We start from the raw sequence: 27,502 nt of genomic DNA, 5'->3' as shown, positions 1-27,502 counted from the left end.
AACATTGAGGGACATTCACCACTCAATAAGCCAGTGCTGCAGGGCTTAAACCACGTTGACTAATAAAGAATGCTGCTGTGCCCAGATGGACAGGGTGTGGAGGAACAATATGAAATGACCCCTATTAGGTATGTGGTATAGCAGTGATTATCTAGGGATGTCAGGGGGAAGTCCGTGGACCCACCCAGACCCCTTTAATCATGCATAGTGTAACCCACAACGCCTGGGGGACTCCACAATGAAGGAACAAATGAGGAATAAATGACTCACATATGTCTTTAAATCCGTCCGATCTGCGGCGTGCTCCAAGCTGTATGGTAGAAATAGCAGGCAAAATAACCTCACCGGGGCGGAAAGACAGCGGGCCGTTGCGGCTGAAACGCGTTAGAGTTGCGGGGGGTGCCTCCCTCTCTCTCTTTTTTTTTAACTTCCATGTTATAATAAAGAAGATTTTGTTCACAGCACAGTCCAGCCTTGTTCACTTGCTGCGCGGCCGTGACCGCTGTCTTTCCTCCCCGGTGAGGTTATTGTGTTTGCGCTTTCAGCTGTAATCATCGCACGTTTTTGATAATTGTTTGTTAAAATATCGGTGTGCCTCTTGAGCCAGCTGAAGTCGTTTTTTCCACTCTAGTTGAAATTCCCTGCTGTTGCTCCAGGGGCCCTTCCTGTTGATTTGTGGTTTGTCTTCTTTTTAACCGTTCTTCTTCTTCCTATTTTTGCATTCAGGTGGAATGTGCAGCATACTAATCAGTGATCACTTGAGTAAAAACGTTTAATTCAACCACGTGTTTCTTGTTAGCTTATAGTGTTTAGATATAGTCATTTTCAAGCTTGATTTCATTGAGTCCATTTTCTGTTTGGATTCTTATTGAAGAATTCTTAATAATAATAAAAATAATAATAGTTTGTTCTTATATAGCGCTGCTAGTTTTACATAGCGCTTTACATATTACATAGTTACATAGTAGATGAGGTTGAAAAAAGACGTACGTTCATCAAGTTCACCTATGCTAAATTTAGACAACAGATACTATATTCTATATCTATACTTACTTATTGATCCAGAGGAAGGCAAACAAAAACCCCCATTAAGGGGAAAAATTAATTCCTTCCTGACTCCAAGAATTGGCAATCGGATTAATCCCTGGATCAACATCCTTTCCATGTATACTTATTTGGTATATCCCTGTATACCTTTCCCATCTAAAAAGATGTCATACCTTTTTTTGAACAAATCTATTGTATCTGCCATCACAGTCTCCATGGGTAATGAATTCCACATTGTAACTGCCCTTACTGTAAAGAACCCTTTCCTTTGTTGCTGGTGAAATTTCCTTTCCTCCTTTACAGACACAGTTTGTCACAAGCACACCCGGATACACAACGCCCGTTATTCACTCGAAGCGAACTTAAAAGACATCACCGCTGACTTTAATTGCAAATCGTTTGAGGGATAAGGTGTGTTCACCGTCCACAGTACCCCGAGCAGGCAAGAAGCCGCAAAGCATTACCTAGCTGCGGCTATGTCAGGTGTGCATTCTGTCAGAGGCTGCAGGATCACAGCACTGGGGAGCCCATCATTGGAAAGGAAAGGATGCCTGCTATTGATCCCCGGCCTGATGGATGAGCAGCTCATCTCACTTCTCTTTGTTTTTTGGTTATTGATTTGTTTTCCTCCTGCTTCCCTGTGGATTACAAAGTCACATTCCTGTCATGGATTTTAACCCTGTAACAAATGACGAGCAGCCCAGCGCCTGAAGCCAGATAACACTCAATGATAGTTATTAGCAGCCTCATACCCCCCACATTCCCTTCTCGGTAACCTTGTCTTTCTAGCTATCTTTCTTTCCCTATTTTAGATGAAACCAGTGATTTGCTCCATGTTTTGGTTCATGTAAGGTGGATCTGTATATTACTGCTCTGATTAGGGTCCATATTTACTAAGTGGGGCTATTATAAGACCCCTCCTTGCAGCGGAAGGCACCGTAGGACCAACTTAAGTGAATGGGCAGCAGGTTGTCTACTAGCGCCGGAATGTGTCTCATGACATAGCACTGCTTAGTAAATATGGCCGTTATTGTCATATGAGCAAAGTTTGCTTCATGGACGGGGATGGAACCCAACAAAAAAGCAATACCAACAAATAAATGTATTAATTATTTATTCATTCAAAGGTTGGAGATTGTGATCACATCTCCTGTAACTACTGCTTACTTAAGCAATAAGGCACTCACAGTCATTACCAGCATGCTCATCTAATATCTCCCCATCACTATTCATTCACTTGCAAAATTATTTTCCAGGTCTCAGAGACCCCCCTCTCAGCGTACACTGAATCTTACAGCAAGATCCCCCGTACACTGCATCTCACATCAAGAGCCCCCCATACACTGCATCTCACACCCAGACCCCCCACCCCCGTACACTGCATCTCACACCCAGATCCCCCCCATACACGGCATCTCACACCCAGATCCCCCCGTACACTGCATCTCACACCCAGATCCCCCCCATACACTGCATCTCACACCCAGATCCCCCCCATACACTGCATCTCACACCCAGATCCCCCCCATACACATACACTGCATCTCACACCCAGATCCCCCCCATACACTGCATCTCACACCCAGATCCCCCCCATACACATACACTGGATCTCTACAGTATAAAGCTGTACACAGGTTGCGGAATCCGCGGAGCATATTGGTAATAATAAAAAATCCGCAGGATGCGAATCGCCCTTTTTGAGATTGATCTGCTAAAATCCGCGGACCAAAGGAACCGGCCGATCCACTCCGGATCCAAATTCGCCCCAAAAATTCATCCATCTCTATTTAGGACATACATGCACATACTATATATTATTAAACAAGCCAAGCACTGTGTGCCAATGCCAACCTGGATGTGACGTAATCGGTGGCCAGCCTGCAGTGCCAGGTGCCAATTCCAACCTACTGTAAATGTTATAATATAGTGTGGCACTGCCAGAGCACAGCAGTTTGGGTGCTGGTTTGTTTGGGCCCCCGCTATATGGTCAAAAATAAAATATAAATAATATGAGCGCCATATTTCCACATTTCTGCAATGTATGGTGTTGTGGTCGGTGGAGTGGACTGTGGCAATACAATGGCCAGACCCCAGCCCAGGGAGTGGACACAGACATGGGTCAGTCCAGACAGTCATGTTAAATACTACTGCTAGTATTGTTTTATTAAGTAAGCACTAGTACAGTAAGTAACCAATACCAAGCCAAACCCAAGAACACAATGGCTAAGCCCTGAGGCTGCACCCCTATTTTTGTTCTTCCCCAAAACACATTTTTAAAAGTAGTTTGCGAATTTCCAGTGATAGAAAAATAAAGTGATTGTGACTTTTTGAGACTGATCTGTGAAAATCCGCGACTGAAAGGAACTGGCCAGTATCAGCCAACAATTCAGCCATCTCCACCCAAAACGCTTCATTCGAAAGAGCAGACTTTTAAATGTCATGTATTTTCTATTTGATCTCCCTTCCCTCATACTACACTCCCTTTCCCCAACCGATCTCATTAAATCTTCCCAGGCACAGTATTTACTCCAAACCCAGGAATCAATTCATGTTTAACAACCGGAATGATGTGTTCTTCTGGCATTGGCAAAACTACAGTGTACTTCTCATTACTGAATGTTACTTCACTTCATTGGCTGCTTTACAGTGTCTGGTGTGGAACTGGGTAATACACTAATCTCTGCTGTTCAATCAAATTATTCTCACTTTAGTGTTCAGTCGCATACAACAGTACAGGGGAATCTAACTACAGTGCTGGCCAAGTGCAGCGCAATGTGCAAGTTTAGAGCGGGTTCAGGCAGCAGAAGGGCCAGAGGACCATTCCCCCCACGGAATACACTGTCCTTTCCAAACAAGCATTGCGTCAGAGAAATAGCGACAACAAAATATGTAGCGCAGCACAACGTACGGCACGCTATATCACATACTGTTTAATAGATCATATAACACACACACACATTCACCACATCCAACATACAGACTATACACTACACGCGCATACTATACACCGCATGCGCATACTATACACCACATGCGCATACTATACCCACACGCGCATGCTATACACCACATGTACATACTATACACCACACGCGCATACTATACACCGCATGTACATACTATACACTGCATGCGCATACTATACCCACACGCGCATACTATACACCACATGCGCATACTATACACCACATGCGCAGACTATACACCACATGCATATACTATACACCACACGCGCATACTATACACTACACGCGCATACTATACACCACATGTACATACTATACACCGCATGCGCATACTATACCCACACGCGCATACTATACACCACATGCGCATACTATACACCACATGCGCAGACTATACACCACATGCATATACTATACACCACACGCGCATACTATACACCACACGCGCATACTATACACCACATGCGCATACTATACACCGCATGCGCATACTATACACCGCATGCGCATACTATACACCGCATGCGCATATTATACACCACATGCGCATACTATACCCACACGCGCATGCTATACACCACATGTACATACTATACACCACACGCGCATACTATACACCGCATGTACATACTATACACCGCATGCGCATACTATACCCACACGCGCATACTATACACCACATGCGCATACTATACACCACATGCGCAGACTATACACCACATGCATATACTATACACCACACGCGCATACTATACACTACACGCGCATACTATACACCACATGTACATACTATACACCGCATGCGCATACTATACCCACACGCGCATACTATACACCACATGCGCATACTATACACCACATGCGCAGACTATACACCACATGCATATACTATACACCACACGCGCATACTATACACCACAAGCGCATACTATACACCACATGCGCATACTATACACCGCATGCGCATACTATACACCGCATGCGCATACTATACACCGCATGCGCATATTATACACCACATGAGCATACTATACACCACATGTGCATGCTATGCACCACACGCGCATACTATACACCGCATGCGTATACTATACACCACATGCGCATACTATACACCACATGCGCATACTATACACCACATGCGCATACTATACACCACATGCGCAGACTATACACCACATGCATATACTATACACCACACGCGCATACTATACACCACACGCGCATACTATACACCACATGCGCATACTATACACCACACGCGCATACTATACACCGCATGCGCATACTATACACCGCATGCGCATATTATACACCACATGCGCATACTATACACCGCATGCGCATATTATACACCACATGAGCATACTATACACCACATGTGCATGCTATGCACCACACGCGCATACTATACACCGCATGCGTATACTATACACCACATGCGCATACTATACACCACATGTACATACTATACACCGCATGCGCATACTATACACCACATGCGCATACTATACACCACATGTGCATGCTATACACCACATGTACATACTATACACCGCATGCGCATACTATACCCACACGCGCATACTATACACCACATGCGCATGCTATACACCACATGTACATACTATACACCGCATGCGCATACTATACACCACATGTGCATGCTATACACCACATGTACATACTATACACCACATGTGCATGCTATACACCACATGTACATACTATACACCGCATGCGCATACTATACCCACACGCGCATACTATACACCACATGCGCAGACTATACACCACATGCGCAGACTATACACCACATGTACATACTATACACCACATGCGCATACTATACACCACACGCGCATAGTATACACCACATGTGCATACTATACACCACATGCGCAGACTATACACCACATGCATATACTATACACCACACGCGCATACTATACACCACACGCGCATACTATACCCACATGCGCATACTATACCCACACACGCATACTATGCACCACACGCGCATACTATACACCATACACCACACGAGCATACTATACACCACACAAGCATACTATACACCACATCATGCACATACTATACACCACATGTGCATACTATACACCACATGGACATACTATACACCACATGTGCATACTATAAACCACAGATCACATATGCCCATATCTACTAAGTAGTGCTATTTCAAACACCTTCAGTGAGTATTAGTACAAAAATAATTCATAATATTTATTGTGCTAGCCACTGTATGTTTTCCCCTGTTCTGTTACTGCTACCACTCTCAGGGGTTTAATGTTGTAACATTGTAACTCCTTTGTTGGCTTCTCAGCCAGTTGCCTAGCAACTCTTCCACTGGTTGATTGGTATGATCCAGGACCTTTGGCTCTTGGTCTCTCCCTTATTCTGCATGCCAGGTCATATCCCCTCCCTCTTTCCGCCAGCAGCCATTATGAGCTGTCACCCCACCTATCCCTTGGTAAAGTTAATGTAATTTACCTTTCCCTGATATTTGCTACCTACCAAGTTCCCCCTTTTTGTTACTGTTACAGAAGGACTCTGTGTGCATCAACGGGGAATGAGTTAAGCTGCCTGACTCTACTCACTTGCCACAGTGAGCTTGGGACATAACAATAATTATTTAGCTTTTCTCTCTGTCATCTTTGCAACCCCCCATACTGTATGCTGTTGTGTAATTAAGTAAAGTACACATGTTATTTGCTTTTTAAATACCACTTGTGGCACATTCACGTCTGACAGATCTGCAGCGCTGCCTTTCCCCATTATCTCTTAGCATACAAAGCTTCCACTGTAGCCAGGGATTCTGGGTAATGGCGTGGCAATGAACTCTCACAGTGTGTCACTTTTTGCTTCCTGTCCGGTCTATATTTAGCCACCCTGGCTAGTCACAGCACCGCAAACACCACACATGAACCCGTAATCTCCGTTGTACCTCTGTCATTCTGACTTTATTTGCAGTTATAGGATTGTGAGGTTTTATTGTAACTACAAATATTTAATGAGCACCTGTGGTGTATACGGACTCTCCCCCTGGTCTCGGACATTTGGTGACAGATGTTTTGCCCAGACCAAATCTCCGCCGACATTTAGCTGCTACTCACTTCACCGCCGGCCGCTTCGCCGCCAAGATGTCACTAGCCTTAACCCTTACCCTAAATACCCCTAATCTTAACCCCTAATACTAATGCTACCCCAACCCTAAAAACCTTAACCCCTTACCCTAAACTCCTTAAAATAATTCCCTACCCTAAAAACCTTAACCCCTTACCCTAACCCTCTTACCATAATCCCTATACCCTAAAAGCCTAAACCTCTTATCCTATTCCCCTACCCTTAAAAAATTAACCCTTTACTCAAAAACCCCTATCCATAACCGCCTACCCTAAGCGCTAAATTAACCATTAAATCAACTTGCCTTATTGGATAAGCGGACGGCGGAGGGACCTTGCGGCGCTGGGTCCCTCTCTGGCCGAATGCCTGTGGAGACTCGCCGTGACCAAATTTCCAATTCCGCTCTCCCCCAAACTCTGTTTTCATCCACTAACTTGGGCAGGAAAGTGCAGATGGTCGGCTTTCCACCTCACGATGCCCCCTAGTGGCCACAGAATCTCTGCACCAGTAATGGACAAACATCTCCAGCCAAGAGGAAGTTCGGCATTGAACCGGTGGAAGTCCAGTCACGTAAGTGGACGCAGCATATAGAGATGTGGAACAATGCCACGAACTGAGCAGTATCTGCGGTGAAGGAAAACCTTTTTATTCATCGCGTAATTTGTTGGATTTATCCTAACCCGTTCATTTATAACCTCCCGGAGTTACGACATCTTTATGACGAGATAACTAAAATAAATCGATTCGCTTTATACACTGGAAACCTGATAATGAAAATCATGTAAATGTGCAGGGTCGTTTTCGGATTTTAGTCCAGAAATCCGTTTTATTACAAATAAATTAGTAATGTCAGCCAATGTAAATAACTGTACATTACAACTTTCCATGCTGATAGTGCTGCTGGGACCAAAGCTTATTGTGTATTCCTAGTGAATAACGAATGTTTTGTAGGTAACATTTAGGCTGAGTCCATAGAAGGACAGTCAGCGCTGAGCCGTGCGGACGCTCCGCGATGAGCCCCATCATCCTCAATGAGGATGTCTTGAGAGGGGGCTCCCGCGAGCGTCCGCAGGCGTGCTGAGGCGCAGGGATTTACAGCCGATAGCAGAACCTGTTTCTGAGCGCGCGGTCGGCTGAAAACCTCCAATCAGAGCGAAGCAGGGTCAACATCGCGGCGCCGCGACGTTGGCGCTTCGCGGGCTATTGGCCCAGTGACGTCAGTGTCCCGCCTCCCGATCGCTCACGCTGGCTCATCTGCTCCAGTTCATGCAATCGCTCCTGATTGCGCAGACGAGCCTCAGCGTCAGCGCGGAGGAGCGCGCCCCCCCCCCCTGTATGGACACAGCCTAAAGGCCTCATTTAATGCTACAAATTTATTATATATACAAACATGTACTAAGCGCTGCTTCTGGCCCATTCAATTGAAGTTCTTCCAGCGCTGGAAATGTCTTATAGAAAAACATTGCTTGGTAAATATGGCCCTAAATTCAGCTCAGCATGAAACCGCTAACAACCATGACACCAGAGGGGGATATTAGTCTACAGTCAACAAACTCCATTAGCCCCCAAAAATTAGTTATTTTAAGGTGCAAGTTGTCAGCATTTTATTGCAAAAAAAATAATTGGGTGATGACGCGTTCTTATGCATTAGTATACTGTAGTACATGTGTTTACATTTGTGACGTAGCTGTGGTCATAAATATAAAAAAAATGTACTGCCATTAATTACCACATAGCGACTCCTCTTAAATTATCGCACCCGGGAAAACGTTACCGCAATCTTGATGGTTTAAGTAATTAACTGGCAGTAAAAGCACACAGTATTTTTTTTCCCCGGGTGCGATATTAACTCAGTTGTAATGGAGTTTGGTGACTTTGGCCCACTGGGTTGTTTTATGGTGTCATGTTGTGATGTAATATTGTGACGTGAGGTAGGATATGCGAGAACCAGAGTCTGGATTGTGCAGGAGCAGTGACTTTCATCAGAAGATTTATCTTTTGCACAGTGTGTTCTCTGCGATTTTATACAGCTCATTTGCATATCTCATTTGGGTCATTAGCTGCAATTAGCAAAGTTTTTTAAATGGAAACAATTGCTTTTTTCATTTGTGCATGGGAAATATTGATCTTTTTAATCAGCTCATCTGCATAGACAAATTAGATATTATTGCCCAAAATAATTTGTCAGTTACCCATAATTACACTAAACAATTGTGCAATTTGTGCTGTTCTCTTATAAAGACAGCACGAGCTGTGAGTTGTAATGTTTATTCTCAACGTCCTTTCATTCCTTATACAGTTGAGTGTCTTGAATTTTTTATACTGTCCATGTGTGATTCCCCATCATCTTAATTAGAGTTTTATAAGATCATCTGGAGTTGATAAACAATGTTGTAGTTGGGGAATCAATTCACTTTTTACTCCTATAATTAGAAGTGCTACTCCTCCTCTTCAAACCCCCCATCTTTTCACTATATACAGTATGGAGTTATTTATCCCTGTGGCAAAAGTGATGCTATACATATAAAACTGGACCAGATTTACAATAGAAAATCTTAATTTATTTTGAAATGTGCATCACTTAACTCCTTTTATGGGCACTCCCAAATTACAAGCTGACACATTTCAGCTAAAGCAGCTATGTATATGTGTATGTATTATTATTTATTTGTGAAGCTCCAACATGTTCCGCAATGCAGTACAATGGGGCTACAGAGTTATTTATATTACAAAAACATGAACAGTTACATCCAGGTCAGTACAAACATGCACACACAGATACACAGAGATAATGAGGGCCCTGCTTGTGAGAGTTTACAATCTAGATATATATATATATATATCTTTATATATATAGCGCCCACAATATACTCAGCGCTTTACAAAAGAGGCAATACAAAGCAGTGAATTGTTATAGAATAAGTTCAACCAATAAAATCAGACAATAGGAAAGCAAATCTCTGCCTCTGAGACCTTACAATCTACGTGGTATGATGGGAGACTTACAGAGACAGCCGGTGAGGGAGTAAGGGCAGTAGATGGCAGTGCTTGGCCACAATGGTTGGTAAGAGCGACTGTGGAACAGTAGCCATGAGTGCAGGCTATTGAAATGCTTCATTTAAAAGGTGAGTTATAAGGTTTGATTTAAAGGTGAGGAGAGGTGCTTGGTGTATACTGAGTGTGAGGGCATACCACAGGTAAGGGAGCGCGAGGGAGAAAGCTTTAAGGTGAGAGAGCAGTAGAGGTGAAAGGGGTGGAAAGGAGACAGCTATGAGCAGAGAGCAAGAGTCGAGCATGGGCAGAATGAGAGATCAAAGCTGATATGTAGGCAGGAGCAGTTGAGTGGAGAGCATAAAGGTAAGGAGGAGAACTTTGTAGGTGATCCGAAACTTGATGGGAAGCCAGGAAAGGGATATAAGGATTAGTTAGTTAATGATTACATCAGGCACAACTCCAGTCTCATTGAAGGGGCCGACTTGTTGCCCAACCAGTGACGGGAGCTGCATGGGTTACTGAGGCCATTTGAGGAGGCTACCATTTTGGTCAGCAGTGGCAATGCTGGCATCAGCCAAGTCAATAAGAAAAGGAAATAATTTGTGCCAAGTGGGAAGCAGACTATAGCACAGTGTAAACAAGAGTTGACACAGGAGAAAAGGCAGAGAGTGGAGGAGGAAACGGAAGAGCTACGGTCGAAGGACTATTCACAATCACAGGCAGGAGTGACTGATGGTCAAATACACAAGTGACTGCTCAAAGAACACAAGCTTCATTGAGGACTAATAGTAGGGGTAGGGGTACTCCTCAGACACAGTTATGCCATATCTACTTCAACTTGTACATCAGTATCAATACAAAACATAGGGGAAGGGCATGACAGTGGTACTGGAGAGGATGGTATTGTTCTGAGCAGTAGTAGCCAAAGTAGTATTCTGTGGGACATGTTGCCACATTATGGTTAATGGCAGCTAATATGGTTGAGGCATACACCAATGACAAGATATCTCTCCCCACCATTGACCCTTTACCTGGGGGAGGAGGGGGGAAGTGCCATTAATGGCATCAGAATGCGTTAGCTGTCCACCAGCCAGGGTGCTATCTGAATGAGTGTTCAGCACAGCGGGGTCCACCATAACAGATCATAAGAGCAATCTGTCTAGTAGCAGTGTGGAAAGGCTTTATTAAAATGAATGAACATCTTATTTCAAGAGACTATGTAATGCTGGTCTCCAACTCTCCATGTCACTGGTTCCAGACGAGGAAGTTAATTAAATTAGTATAAAGAGTACAGCAAATAACAAGACCACTTGTGAGCACATTCACGCGTCTCAAACAGGTCTGCAACCCTGCTGTTATCTCTTAGCATACAATGCTTCCAGTGCAGCCAGGGATTCTGGGTACTGACATGCAAACGAGCATATAGAATACAAATCTGTTTCAAAGTTAAATTCCAATTTTTTGATTGGCTTTGGCTGTCTGTGTACATCCTGCAGAGCCGAATAATTGCCATGCCTGCCAGCCGGCCACCACACTACTGCCATCCCAGATGAAACCCATGGCAGGTATCATCAGTGTCATACACCACCACCTCCTTAGCACTAGAGTATTAGTGAACAATCCAGCGCCACCACCACTATTTTATATTTTATTGTTACCATTTTGTGGGTGGCCAAATCAAGCCAGCACTTAGCTTTGCCATACATAACATCCATACGTAACCTCTGGTTGGGCTTGGTGCAGTGCTTGGCATGTGTTGAGTATATATCCTAACTGTAACATTTGTAACACAAGGGTGGGAGGTCCTTAGTATATCCTCCTTTCGGTTTCATTTTTACCACAGTCTCCATCTGTAATGAGGACGATAAACTTGTAGTAACTGTGTTATTTTTTGGGACTGGACACTGCCACGTCTAGTCTACTAGTCTGAGAGAAAAGGAGTGAGAAGTGAGAGTCTGCTGACCAAGACAAATCAAACTGCTGCTTGTAACTGAGCTGATTGACTTGCCAATTGCCAACACTGCCATATTCCTGCCCATTGCATAGATATTATCCCCACTAACAACACCAACCAGCACCAACACCTATTAGCAGTATCCACCCACGCCACCAACATTCAATTTAGCATCATCATGATTCTTACCACTACCAATGGCATCATTTAAACTTACATTTTTTGCTATTTTGTGGGGGCCCAAACAAGCCAGCACTTAGCTTTACATAGCAACATCACATTTGGCTTTGCACAGTGCTTGGCTTGCGTTGTGTGCATAGTATGTCCTAACGGTAACATATGTGATGCAAGAGTGGGAGGGCCAGAGGACATACACTTTTTAGTTTTAGTTTTACCCCTGTGGTGGCAATAGCAAATTCTTAAAAGTGTTATTTTCTGTGACTGCTGCTATTATTAGCTGTAGTCTAGTAGTGAGAGAGACGTTCAGTGAGAAGTGAGAGACTGAGACAAGTAAAGCTGCTGAGCATATTCCTTCCTGCCCAGTGCCCATGGCATCGATATTATCATGACCACCACGACAACTAGTGTCTAACCACCACCACCACCATCAGCACCGCCATGATTCTTGCCATTACTAATAGCTACATTTTAACTTTGTTTTTGGGACCATTAGGTGGGGGCGCAAACAAGCCAGCACAGCTCAGCCAACCACAAACGTAAACTCTAGCTTGGCTTGTTGGCACAGTATTTGGCTTCTGTTGAGTGTATGTATGTCTTTATTATGGCGCCATTAATGTACATAGCGCTTCACAGTAGTAATACACGTGACAATCATATAAATAACAAATAGTACAAATAACACATAATGGGAATAAGTGCTTCAGAAATAAAAGTAACGTTTCCGTTATCTCCGAAGAGCTTACAATCTATGTCGAACCTTCTGAAACACAAGGGGGAAGGACTCAGAGAGGGCCCAAGGACATACTCCTTTTAATTTTACCCCTGTAATGACAACGAGAAACATTTGTTAACAGTTATTTTCTGTGACAACTGTATCACCAGCAGGGCCTAGTACGATTAACATTCAGTGAGAAGAGCCTTACTGAGACAGTGAAGCTGCCGCTGCTTCTGCTACTGACTGGGCTGACTGCCATATTCCGTCCTGCCCAGTACCCATGGAATCAATATTACCACCAGCGATAACAGTGATTACTGTTAAACCACCACCACCACCTCCACAATCAGTATCATCATAATTCTTGCCAACAGTTGTCAATGGCATAATTTTACATTTATTTTTTTTCACCATTTTGTGGGGGATTAAACAGGCCAGCACTCATACACCATGTTTTTTTAAAACTTTTTATTTTTATTTCTTTTGCACTCGCTTCCTTTCTCCTATTCCCACCTCCACTCAATACACTCACAGTCAAACACTAGCTTACACTGAAACATACAAAATGACACACTAACATACAGGTCAATACAACTCACACACAGTATCAACAGTCACAACAAAACAGTCTCAAGGTCTCTCAATCTCCTGTCTTCCTCCTGCTTCTGTATACACACACACACTTACACACAGACACACACCCAAGACTCAGACACAAAAGCAGCAGGTCACATGACTACTTTCCGGTTCTGGAAACCGTATCTGCTGGTGATTTGCAAACCGACTGTCAATTGTTTGGTAAAATCCTGGTCATTTGGAGGCTCTGTTAGCCCTTTGTCAGTCGTAGAATTGATTCGCCAAGAACAAGGCTGCTATTTTTATTAATTCCACTGGTTAGACATGCAGTTATTGAGAATGAGACTTAGGAGGTAATACTAGATATCTTCTCCAACATGGAGGGGGCAACCAAAATAGGGAATTAAAAAATAGAAACAAATATAGTGCAGAATCTCAGAGTGTAAATGACTAAGGCCCAGATCTCCAGAGGTTCGTTAGCGCAGTGCTAATAATGGGACGTTATCAAAATCATGAACAGATGTTATTGTCCCTGAGGTTAACGCATATCCACAACGCTAATTATATGCAACCAACCACGTCCGTTGTATATCAGCTTTTATATACTGCTTAACGCCATGTTAAGTTAGCACGTTGGCTTAAAATAACATCACTCGCGTTAAGTATTTCTTACCAAAGGTTTGTGTTGGTCCCATCCAGACCCTGAACTAGAATACCAAGTGATATATAGCTCCCCAAACAAACCATTAGATAATAAGTGGAGAGATACCGGTGCACAAAAATTAACCCTTCAGAAAGCTGGGAAATATCTTACTTTCAATCATTTAATATACTCAACCTCGGTTAACTCCTCTTAAAGCCGATACCGGACCTCTGTGGATCTCAGATGCACTCACATGAGTCAGAAGGAAAATGAGCCTTCCATCTTTCTCCAGGATTGCCATGTATAGAACAGAAAACAGTTATATAGTATAACTCTATTCAATAAACACAACTTTGGTAAAATATAGGATGCTTTCACAAAAAAGAGAGATAAAAGTGCCCAAGAGGGAGTCTTTCACCCACACGTAATGAGTCCTGAGATAGACCCTTGTTGAAGAAGATTGGAGTTTGGGCTGCCTGGGGAGTGGGGCCCCAGTTTATAAGATAGAGTTATCACTCTTTTGATATATTATGACACTTTTTAAGTAGTGGCACCCAAGTTAGTGTTCACATGGTACTTCCATATACTCTAAAGTGAACGTTCTGAGCATTTTCAGACAAAGATCTACAATGACGGACGCTTCAGAGTATATAGAATTACTGTCCTAAGATTCTACAGTGAAATTGTTCAGTACCAGCACAGAGAGACTGGAGCTTTACACAAAGAACTGTGAAGGTGATTTTCAAAGGCTGGCCAACTGAGAGTAAAACCAAAACCCTTGAATGTGAGAACAAAGGGGAATTAACATCCTGATGTTTCTCTCAATAGCTGAAGCTGGTGCCTTTTCCTGCTGCTTTTATTACAAAGCGATTTGAGAAAGGGAATAATCCTCTGATTCAGGCGATAGGTTTGCTCTCTCTGGGATCTAATTGCAAACATTAGCTGCTGATGAGCGATAGAAGATAATACAGAGAACCCTTCCTGCTGCTGAAGGCTGGTTTGCCTCTGCTAGATCGTTTTATTTTAATCCACACATTTCCCACAGACAAATTGTTAAGTAGAGAAGTGCACTGCATCATTCTTAGCACTGCTTTGCGTTTTCTCTATGTTGTTAAAATGTAGTAGGATTGCACACAACACCGTGTGTAAGAATAAGAAGAAATATCTTCCAGTCTTGTGGAAATCCCTTATTGTCTTTTCTCTTAATTTGACTCACACGCCTCTGTTTTACCATTGTGTCACTCAGCTACCATGGGGTGCTCACTACAATACATCTTTGCATTACTATGCTAACATTCAGTTATTGTGCTGTCAATGTGTTGTCATTATTCCATTCTGAACTCGCACTCTGGTTTACACATGATTCTGCACGACTGTGTGTATATGAGAGTGGCATTAAACAAGGGTGGCTGGAGGTCACATAGCCTGTAACTAAGCTTCCAAGTCAGGAGGGGGTTGTAAGTGTTGCCTGGTCAGGCTCCATGTAAGTGTTCTGCCACTTTGATGCTTAAAAGATCTTCTCCTTGAGCCACGAATTTGCACCTGGTTGTTTCCATAAACAGAGAGACCCTGGCGTCTGTAAAGATGAAAATAATGGTTCTGAAAGTAGAATATCAGTCCCAGTTCAAACCCGAAGTGTCCTTCACAGCTAATCAGAAATCTTTCCTCTAAATCCTCTGGCATGGGGAGCTCTTCTAAGAGTCTATCTTCAGGAATACAGATGATAGGGCTGTTCTGACCTATCCTCACTGTGAGTGATTAAATTGCCACCAATATAAGGAGCCTCATACCATCCATTAAAACGCTGCAAGAATCCAACCTCAGCGTTTCAGGCTTGGCCACTGAGCTGGACTATAAACTGTACAGCCTGGCTGATAAAGAACTTGTTAAATGCAGTTAATTCTGCAGATCAATACTACATCTTACATTCCCATGATGATTAATCAAGTGTCGCCAGAAAACAGCAGCTGAACAGATTGCTGATAAACAAATCACACAGCCAATTTCTCCTCTAGCAGGGGGTTTGGGTTGGACAAAAATTCTGACAGCTCTTTAAATAAAATTGCACTACTTGAATAGCTAAATGCATTCAGAAGAATGGTATAGATTCAAATTAGCTTTGCAATGGAACAAGCAAAACTGGGACACTGTTCTAATACATAATGCCAGCAGTCAAAGAGAACATGTTTTTTTTTTTGCTCAGTGAAACCTTTGTTAATAAATGAGCAGTGATGCACATCGGAAGGGGATGGGTGAGTCAGTGCCAGATCTCCCCACTCTCGGAGCACCTCTGAAATCCTTCAGGGAAATGATATGGTACAACTCCCATCCCTTGCTCCAAAGCTTTAATTCTATTGAAATAAATGTGCTGTGTCCTAATAATGCAGGTTTTAAGCCTACTGCAGACGCCACCACCTCAGACACCAGTTAGGAAGTCTCTGGATTGGCTAATTATAGCCTAAAAACACCCGTTTCCATTTTTCGTGCCTCTTTTTTTAATTGTATCTGGACATGGGGGGGGGTTCCCCGGAGATAATCCCTGGTCCCCCGACCTTGTAGGTCAACCTGGTTCTCAAGATTTTTTTTGTGTGTGTCAGACATGGCCGCAGGGTAACCTAACCAATAGAGTCGCATCATCATTTCCCAGTACTTTTTAGGTTTTTATTGGCTGCCAGAGTTAGCCTGACCCTGCGGCCATGTTGTATATCTTGGGATCCAGTGGATCCTTTAGTAAGTGGACCACAGATCGGCTCTGAAGGATCTCCTGCTCAGGTAGTAATTGAGCAGTGTGGACTGCCACTTTAGTGACATTATTTCATATAGCGCCTTTCTCCCAATGGGACACAAAGTGATTCACAATTACAGTACAGTGCACAGTACGCAACATGGCACATATGGTTTTTAGAGACACAGTCCCTGCCTATATGAGACTAAAATAATCAGGGCCGGCCATAGGGCAAGGCAGTTGCTGTGGGCCGTGCACCTTCGGGGGGAACCGGCTCTCCCTCCTCCTATGGATGCCAGGATCCAAATTCCGCCAGGTGTCTGTAGAGGGGGGAAGTGGGTGTGTTTGTCCCGCGGGGGAGGTCTTACCGTTGGCGGCGTCACGTTGCCACGCCACGTTGTCATGGCAATGCAACATCGCACCACGTTGCCATGACTACGCGACGTTGTTACGCCATGACATCATGATGCTGCAGGCGGCAGGCCCCGCTTCCGGCATGCCACCTTGGGCCTCGCCAAAAGGTAAGGCCAGCCCTGATTTATCTGAGGCAGAGGGGGAGATGGCTATCACCCCCCGGTGTTAGAAGGAGCTATCACTAACACCGGGATTGGAACCAAACCAGTGTCGCTGTTCTCAGAGTGAGCGCCTTTACTCACGGAGACCCTCATTCAGCTTTAAGACACAGATGAAAATTTTTTGTCCACTTACCTAATAATCAACACTTAAGGTATTTCAATACAGTATTTAAAAAGTCATACAGTTAAAGCAGCATTTCATAAAAATCCTGTGTTTAATAAAATGCAACTGCTTTATTTAAAAAACACAGTTCTAGTATTAGATAATACTTACTACATTTCCCCCCCTCCCACACACACAATTTATGTCCTTTGAAATTATTTTTAATGGATAAAGCCTCCTTAGGTTGCTATAGCAACCATTTAGAAAGCCACACAACCAAATGTTTTGAAAGAGGCAGCCATTTTGCGTGCCCGGGGAAGCCGGATCTTCGCCGATCAATCGGAAGCGCAGATAATTGCATTGCTGTAAATGTACGAAACTGCTGCAGCTATTATTACAAAAATATTTGAAAAACCGGGCAAGAGAAAATGCTGATTTCGCTTGAAATATTGCGCCTTAGAAAAGGCAAGAATATACACACAAAGTGCACCAGAGGTTAATATAAATACTCAAAATAGAATATATTAATAAAATCCAATCAATGAGACTTGGATGATAAAACACTTTAATAAGAGGTCTTTTCAGACCATATATATATAAAATCCAACAAATACACGGTATCAAAGTGAGGTATATACTCCTACTTCATTACACATACAAATCAAAACAAACACAAATGCACAGAAATGCAGACTAAAAAGTCTCAAATACCGACAGACTCGCAGATAAACACACAAATTAAGTGCCACGCAGAGACTGGGCAATAACACTGCATTGAGGGGAACAGGTACTAACTGAAAAAGTGCGAGCAGGTAACCGCTTGCTGGCGCTGCTGATCAGTCCGGACTGCACCAGCGACGGAGACCGCTTCTCTGCCCGAGCTTCCTGGTTTCCCTGCTCCAGCCAATGAACGAGTGCGCTGAGAGGCCTCTCGTGACCTCAACACGTTTCGCAACCGCGTGCTTCGTCAGGAGATCATTCATTGGCTGGAGCAGGGAAGCCAGGTAGCTCGGGCGAAGAAGCGATCTCCGTCGGTTAGTACCTGTTCCCCTCAACGCAGTGTTATTGCCCAGTCTCTGCGTGGCACTTAATTTGGGTGTTTATCTGCGAGTCTGTCGGTATTTGAGACTTTTTAGTCTGCATTTCTGTGCATTTGTGTTTGTTTTGATTTGTATGTGTAATGAAGTAGGAGTATATACCTCACTTTGATACCGTGTATTTGTTGGATTTTAATATATATGGTCTGAAAAGACCTCTTATTAAAGTGTTTTATCATCCAAGTCTCATTGATTGGATTTTATTAATATATTCTATTTTGAGTATATATATTAATCTCTGGTGCGCTTTGTGTGTATATTCTTGTCGTTTTGCCTGAGGTTTCCCTGCTGGGAAGCCTCATCTTTAGGAGCGTTTTTGGGGAGGCGCTCCACACACACAGCTGCCAGGGGATTTATAGTTAAACCAAGATACTTGACAGTGCGAGCGTGGAACTCTTGCTGTATGTGCCTTAGAAAAGACATAACAATAAACGTGGAATATTTAAAAGTAATGAACTCATAAATAATTTTAAACAAAAACTGGATAGGATAATGTGAAAACAAGAGATAATCATTAAAGCCCCATAAATAGGGTTGCCAGGTGGCTTCTCCAAAAATACTGGACACAATGGTGAAAGGTGCGATGCGCTAGAGACACACACATGCTCAAGACACACACACACCTCTCTATGCTCTCCGCTCTCTCCACTCCATGCGGTTTCCTCCTCTCTTTGGCCTAACATCGGGCACCTGACACCTCCTCCTGATTGGTTGCTGCTGGGTAAAGCAGCCAATCAGGATGGAAGAAGCTGCCCAGCCCCCTCGCAGCAACCCTGCTCTCTCCCTGCTCGGGGAAATCCCCACGGCCTGCCAAGGGGGTCAGGCCACTATGTCCAGAGAGGTAATACCGGACACATACATGTCCAGAGAGGTTATACCGGACACATACATTTCCAGAGAGGTTATACCGGACACATACATGTCCAGCGTCTCCATGCAGTTCTTTCATGCTGCAGTTTCAATCAGTTGCCGATCGCTAGGATTTATAGCGAGATAGAACTTAGAAAAAAACAAGTTGTTTGATGCTGCATTTTTTTAACGAACTTTAAAAAACTTGTATTTTTTCTTAGTGAATACCGTTTTTACCAGCATTTTTTTAAAGCGCGATAAATCAATGCACTTAAAGGCACCACAACATAAACCAAAACCTATATTTGGAGCAAACTATATGGTTTCAATTGGTTGTTATTATCATAAAGAGAGCAACAGATTGATTCCACAATAGGAATATTGATATACAGTATTATCATTTTCAGCAGAGAGGGGATTAATTACTGCTTTAAACAAAGTGATGCCAAAGATAAACTCTGAAGCTTTACATTTGCACAAGGTAACAAAACATATTTTTCAGAGTATAAGCAGAATTATAAATGATCATTTATTTTGTTTAAATTTGAAGGCGTATATATATAATTTATAACTGCAACAATGAAGCAATACTATTTTCCATTTTGAAAATGCAGATTAACTAGCAGAGGATTTACAAACTATGCATATGGATTGTAAATCACTGCATCTTGGTGTATTTACAATGTGTTGCAAATGTTTTTCTTGCATTTTTAGGAAGATACATGGAGTCCACTTTAACAATGAATGAAACATTAAAAGAGTATTCGATTAGCCTTTGTCATATAAGGAAAAAAGGTACAAACGCTAAAAATGGCTATAAAGTAAAGATAACAGAGGATACATTAAAATAAAGAATCCACAAGAAATGCATCAGGTGAGCAGATAAAGTAATCTGAGGTCTCGGAGAAGGGTTGATATCATCCTTTCTAAAGTTACTGTATAGCCCAGGATGTGAGACCAGAGATAAGTTCTAGTGTGGAGACAGACACGGTTTCTTACTTTGTCAAATATTCATACTGTATGTACTTTAAAAAAAATGTTCAGTTTCTGATCATTTTTTGGGCAATATAAAAATAAATATAAATGGATCTATGTAACAGGTTCTGAAAATAAGGGACTTGCCATTACATTCCTCCCACAAGTCCAGTGGCATCAAAGTATAGAACCACATTGTATCCATCTCTCCCCGGTCCCCTCATGCTTTAGTGGAAGATTAGGGAAGTAGCCACACGTACCGCAGGGAGAGTTCTGCACTTATACGAATGACATGTTTTCATTACACACCATACATCAGGGCTGTTCAACTGGCGACCCGTGGGTCAGATCTGGTCCATGCAAGGCTTTGATTTGGCCCGTGGGCTTGCTGTCCCTGGCCATTTCATACCAGTCGCTTAAACATCTAAGTGCAGTTTTTCACACTGAAACTCGCTTATAATTTTAAGTTAATGTAAATGTATGAAGGACAGAGGTTATAAATGCTTGTAGAATGTTTAAGTATAATATTTTTTCATGTATGAAATTCAATTACAATAAGTTTGTGGCACCTAAATGTTTTCTGATCCGGTCCCTTTGGTAAACCAGTGGAAGAGCCCTGCCATATACTGGGGTATTACACATCATACAGGGGTATTATACGCCATACGCTGGTGTATTACACATCATACGGAGGGTATTACACGCCATACACTGGGGTATTACACATCATACAGGGGTATTACATGCCATATACTGAGGTATTACACATCATACAGGGGTATTACATGCCTTACACTGAGGTATTAGTGGCATAATGCCATTTCTGCTTTGGAGAAAGGCCTGTGTGGCCGAAACATCAAGTTTATTGGCAATAAATTAGTTTGTTGAGCAAATCCGTGGAGCCCTGATTTTCTTCATTTCGTTAACCCTGGATTGACACAGAGAATCCTGAACCAGGAGCACCGGTAGTTGTAACCCCTTTTGATTTTTTATTAGTGTGCAGCATTTATTTATCTTTTTACACTGAGGCATTACACATCATACACGGGTATTACATGCTATATACTGAGGCATTACACATCATACAGGGGTATTACATGTCATATACTGAGGCATTACACATCATGCAGGGATATTACATGCTACATACTGAGGCATTACACATCATACAGGGGTATTACATGCCATATACTGAGGCATTACACATCATACAGGGGTATTACATGCTACATACTGAGGCATTACACATCATACACGGGTATTACATGCCATATACTGAGCCATTACACACCATACAGGGGTATTACATGCCATATACTGAGGCATTACACACCATACAGGGTATTACATGCCATATACTGAGGCATTACACATCATACACGTGGGCTGCAGACACAAACATTACACACCACAGAAAGAGGCATCATACACCATACACAGGAGCAACACACACACAGGCGGGTGTTTCTATTTATCCTATTCCGAGTCACTGACCTCACAACTATCATCTCGCAGGCGCTCCGGGTGAGAATATAGCGCGTTCAGTGAAATACAACAAATAAACTATTTGTTCCTCATATCGGTAAAACGGGGAAGAAATGCAAGTTGATAAATATTTCACAGTACCAGAATTAAATATGAAAATAAGAAACATTCAATCTAAAGTATCTGAATGATTTATGCAATGAAGAAACAGCCGGTGGGGTGTTCAGACACATGAAGCCAGAGATAGGAACTTCAGAAGGAGGGGGAGGGAGTAGCTCGTATGATATATTTTATTGGACCAACATATAGTTGATATTACACACTTTTGAATCTATCCAGCAGGTATGGCAGAAGCAGAAGTGGAAGAGATTGGCGGTGCACTGCTGAAAAATGAGTCTGGATCGCTCAGTGGTCAATTAAAAAACGTATTTATCGGGTCGTAGGCAACATTGTAAAATATAAGAACTAGTAGAGAGAACTCTGACGCGTTTCACACGTGTGCGCTTTATGGCAGATGTACAGTAACAAAAAGGCATTAAATATAGTATGGTAGAGCGCTGGTAGTTACATTGGATATGGCGTCGGCGTCAGATTATGATGGCGGAAAGCACGCAGGCTTGAGTGAAAATAAACAAAGGAGACTTCAAGGTGCAATCCTACATAGTCGACCAGTTGAGTTTCTTTGGGGCCTCTGAATGGGCGAGTCTTTGCCAATCAAGTGTTTTCTTTACTCTTTTCCCACCCTGTCCTTATCAGCCAATAAAGATAAGGTTGGGGCATTCTATTATGTGGACAAAGAAAAAGGTATTGGGGTGATAGATATGATAACAGCAGGTTCCATTAGTTACGTTTCAGATCACCAAAATATCTCATGGCCTCCCTCCCTATGAATTCTTTAGATTTTTGCAAGAAATGCATTTTATCCAGGCTACTGTACCTACAGTATATACCTGACTTTGCATGGTGTTATTCCCAATCCATATCTGCAGGGGTCACTTCGACATTACACCAGATCCTAGTACCCACAAACAGATAAGTACATGCTGGCACGGGAAAGAGATGTAAACACTATATTGGAACTTGTGGTCTGGCAAGATATATGAAAATCACAATCTCTGGTATATTGGTTCAGTTTTATATATCGGTGCAAATTTGGAGAATGTTCGGTGGGTGATACTTTGCCATCAGGGACTCTGGTTAATGTTTGACCTAGAACTGGCTCTAAGATGGGAAATAAAGACGTATCTGCTGGGTGGTAGTTACTGATGGTTTACCCTTGGTGGTCTTTGGGTGCTGCAGGGGCCAGTGTGCTGGGTGGCACCTGGCAGCTGAGGCTGGTCATGGTAAGGCATCTGCTTGAAGACACAATGGCAGGGTGTGGGGCAGCTTCTGTCTCCATTTGGTTTAAACAAATTGTTGTTTAACAATAAAGCTGCCGCCGAATTTAACCTTCCATTTTGGCTACCTTGTGTTCTTTGGGGGTATAATGCTTGGGTAGTGATGGGGAGGTTCATTTTTAAATGGACTTTGCCTAAGTGAGATGCAACATTGTCTCCTCCTCCCACTGCCTGATATGATGCATATCTCCATCCTGAAGAGGAGGAATTATGGACTGATAAAGAATTGAGATTAGGTTTTTCCTGCAGAAAAGTTCAAAAATATGTGTTATTAAAGTGTAGGCCTTTAGCGAAGTTTGACATGATGACATTCCTATGGGGTCTATTCAAATAGCTTCGAGAAGTGACTTTAATGCTTGTAAAGTGCACTTTACAGGCAGTCCTCGTTTTACAACGCTTCGCTTTACAACGAATGGCTTATCCAACGCTATGCAATGCATACCTATGTTCATTTTTACAACGCCAAAATGGCTTATCCAACGCTCTTACGACGCTTTGCAACGTTGTGTATGTGTGTATATATATACACATTCACATAAACAACGTTGCAAAGCGTCGTAAGAGCGTATATATATAATATTATACTATATAATATTATATTATACTATATAATATATTATTTATTATGTTATATTATATATATAATACAGTATATACACTATATAATTTATGTGTGTGCTGCATATCTTATTGCCTGCATAAAATATTTGGTGTATTTTAGTTTTAAAAATGCCTTCAGGAACGGAACCTTTCATTTAAACAGTGTTCCTATGGGAAAACGTGTTTCGCTTTACAACGTTTCGCTTTACAACGCCATTTTGAGTAACGCATTGTGTCGGATAACCGAGGACTGCCTGTACAAGCAATTTTGCAGGTGTAGCTATTCAGAAAGCTGTGACAACATGTCAAAATTGCCTGTAAACAGCTTTTTTACAAGCATTATCACTCTTGCAAAAACAAACTGTGCGGTAGGTCAAAATACGCGGAAACTTGCATTTTTTGCCAGCAACTGCTATTCAAGGAGCTTTGTAATGCAAATTGTGGCAGGAGGAGGAGAACTTTCTAATAAGTATCTTCAGTTGTATATTTGTCCTCCTGAACTAACCCAGATACTGGTAAATGCTGTTGTCAAAGCATATTTTTGAGCTCTACTACTCACACCAGTAGCCCCCTCCCCCTAGCTTTCTTTTACAGCAACAAAACATGTGACATCTGGGGGGTTTTGTACATAAATTAGTTCTGTAGTATTAGATAAGTGACTTAAAAAAAAAATCAACTCTTAATGCCATTTTAATGAGTTTTAAGGCATCCTTTGATTTCTATAGCAGGTTTTAACCCACTACGCAAGCAGTGCAAGATCTTTGCAACACTTTCCTGTATGTGATAATTTGTTGTCAGTGTTCCCAGCAGATTGAGCTGTAAACATTTACAATAGTAATGTTACCTTATTGTCATTACTGAAGGATTAATTTAAACTGAAAGGCAGTGTGACAGGGTGAAGTCAGATACTGACAATTATGCCAGGGAAACATACATCTGAGTCCTTCATCCAGCACTCAGAAGGTTAACCTGGGCAATCAGGAAGTAAGTTGAGACAGCCGAAAACCAGCTTGATAAGGAGGCTAATGCTTGTAGTAGGTGGCTGACTCAGGCTACAGAGCTGTCCTGTGCAAGCGCCTATCCAGAAGGATTTTCTAAATTCTATCTAGGGACAGAGATTCTCAAACAAAGATACAGTAAGGACTTTAATATTGTTCCATAACTTTTGTGGTATATGTTTAGGGGTTGGGAACTTGACAAAGCCAGCCAGCCCGATATGGCCTGGAATGTTTAGCAAGATGGACAGTGTGCCCAAATGTTTATTTGTGTTGTGGCGAAATAAAACCACTCAACATTTGGTTTACCCTGAAACTGCACATGTGGACTATTGTCTGACCTCATATGGTCAGACCCCTGCATATTGGAAAATATATAACTCACGTTCCCATATGTATCCCCTGACGAAGTGTTTTGAGACGAAACGCGTAGGGTGTGTTTCATGGACCAAATTGTGCTAGTGTACAGTATGCAGAGTCTGCAGAAGTTACAGTACTGTAGGGATCACGGAAGGGGACACTGCAGAGTCAAAGCACAGCTTGATCCATTAACCGTAACATCAAAAAAGGTGGAGCACCAACAATGCAATAAACAAACATATATATGTGTACAGTATACACAGACTGCAGTATATGTATTTACACACCCACTCACAGTACAGTCACAGTACAGTTATGTGCAGGGAAATAAGCAGGAACATTTCAGTTAACTCACGTGATAATATTTAATGCACAGTATCTATCAGATACAGTGGACTAGTAAGCACAGTTGTGAAACAAGCGTGAATTAGAATATTTATAAAAAGTGTATAAAAGCTTAGAAAAATAATAAAAGGGACAGTAATATATGTTTTTTTCGACATCTCACGCCATCATCCTCATCATCTGATGGCTGTGTGCTATGGATATTGGATGTTGATTTAGCACGCTAACGATTCGGAAAATAAAACAGGAATCTTAAACTCTACCGGTACTATACACCAGGGGTGCGCAAACTGGGGGCCATGGGATTTTAATCATATCAATCAATGATCAGTATTACGACAATTCGTGTCATAAGGCACAAAAGTTAATAACATATTTTATATTATATTTACCTTCGTTAGAATTCTTGCCAACCTTGCCGATGCAGATGATATTCGGCAGGATCATATTCGAATAGGTATCCATATTGAGTATTAGAGGTAAAATCAAGGTTTGACTGCTGTAGATAGTAGTCGGGTAGGACCAGGTTACCAGATGGACCTGTCAAGGTATAATCATGTTGGGGCTGCTGTTCACGATGCTTTTCAGATGGTGTCCCTTTGCGAGCTTGGGCAGTATGATTCAATCTGTTGGTCCCGTTTCTTCTCCTTCTTCTTCTGAAGTTGCCATGATCAAACATATTCGCAAAGGCTGGTTCCAATATCCAAAAACCACCCGGATTGGGGGGGGGGGGGGGGGGGACAGTGCGAATGAAGCAATCATTAATTGACAAAGTAAAGCACACTGAATTTTTCCATTTACTAGTCCGCTAAATCCCTGAAGTATTCATAATTAGCAATGAGATAGCCATATTTATCTGATACAGTGGCTTTATCTGCTGCATCATTAATTGCTGAATAAATGAGAAAGATTATACTACAATCTGGCTTCCCTACAGAAATTGACATTGCACTCTTTCTCAGCTCACGAAAAAGTCAGGAGTGAGTGACCACAAAGTATAACTATAAGTAGAAGACATTGAACATTTACGTTTTGCAACAAAATAGTAAAACAACCACATTTTGATAACGTCTTGAATGGTCAAGGCCATAAAACAATGAGGAATTATAATGAATTGCAGTATATTGCTGGATCAGTCTTGCACCTGCTTGAGACTTACAGCACTCTACATAGACTAACTTAACACTTTCACTGTGCCATCTGGCGGACAGGTGCTGAATTTCAAACAAACAAATCTGAAATCTGTCTGGCATATCCTGTTTAATTCAGGTGTGAATAGCAACACAAAGAGCTGTCTACAGTTGTCTACAACTAAAAACGGGATGTATATTGATTACATCTCCAAAACAAAACGATTGATGTCCGGACTTTAGTTAAGGAAAACTGAACATACAGACAGGTTATATCTGTACCTCGTCTAAAAAAAAAAAAGCAGGAACAGTAAAAAACACAGAGCACTACTCATGGGAACAAATAGTAGAAAAAATGCAGCGAGAGTGTAATCCATAAAATAATGATGATTTATTGGTCATGGTGACAAGCAAACGAAGGCGTCACCCCACCAACGCGTTACACAATTTGTTTTCTCCTCTCTTCTAAAAAAAAAAATAAAGACTTTTCCACACGGTTTGGACATCTGAGAAGGGCTTACAGAATACTAAAACTAGCAAATTGGATCAGAAAGGGATCTTTCGCATGGATTTGCACAGTTGGCAGCTGAGTTTCCTGGCAAGCGTAGTATCCTGTTTATTGCCCTTTTCATATAACCTTT

The 27,502-nt window shown here is 42.2% G+C and overlaps 1 long non-coding RNA gene across 2 annotated transcripts in view; it reads right to left on the bottom strand.

Annotated features, from left to right (window-relative positions):
• The window catches only part of LOC142468304 (uncharacterized), a 46,406-nt gene that overhangs the window by 14,521 nt on the left and 4,383 nt on the right, over positions 1-27,502 (bottom strand). For both annotated transcript variants that reach the window (XR_012788620.1, XR_012788619.1), the window contains exon 2: positions 1,512-1,685. This is a non-coding gene — a long non-coding RNA (uncharacterized LOC142468304). The remainder of the gene's footprint in view (positions 1-1,511; positions 1,686-27,502) is intronic.

The sequence above is a fragment of the Ascaphus truei genome, chromosome 17 (assembly GCF_040206685.1).
Source record: "Ascaphus truei isolate aAscTru1 chromosome 17, aAscTru1.hap1, whole genome shotgun sequence".
NCBI lineage: Eukaryota > Metazoa > Chordata > Amphibia > Anura > Ascaphidae > Ascaphus > Ascaphus truei.
Note: the sequence above shows the minus strand (reverse complement) of the source record. Positions and strands in the feature narration are given on the sequence as shown.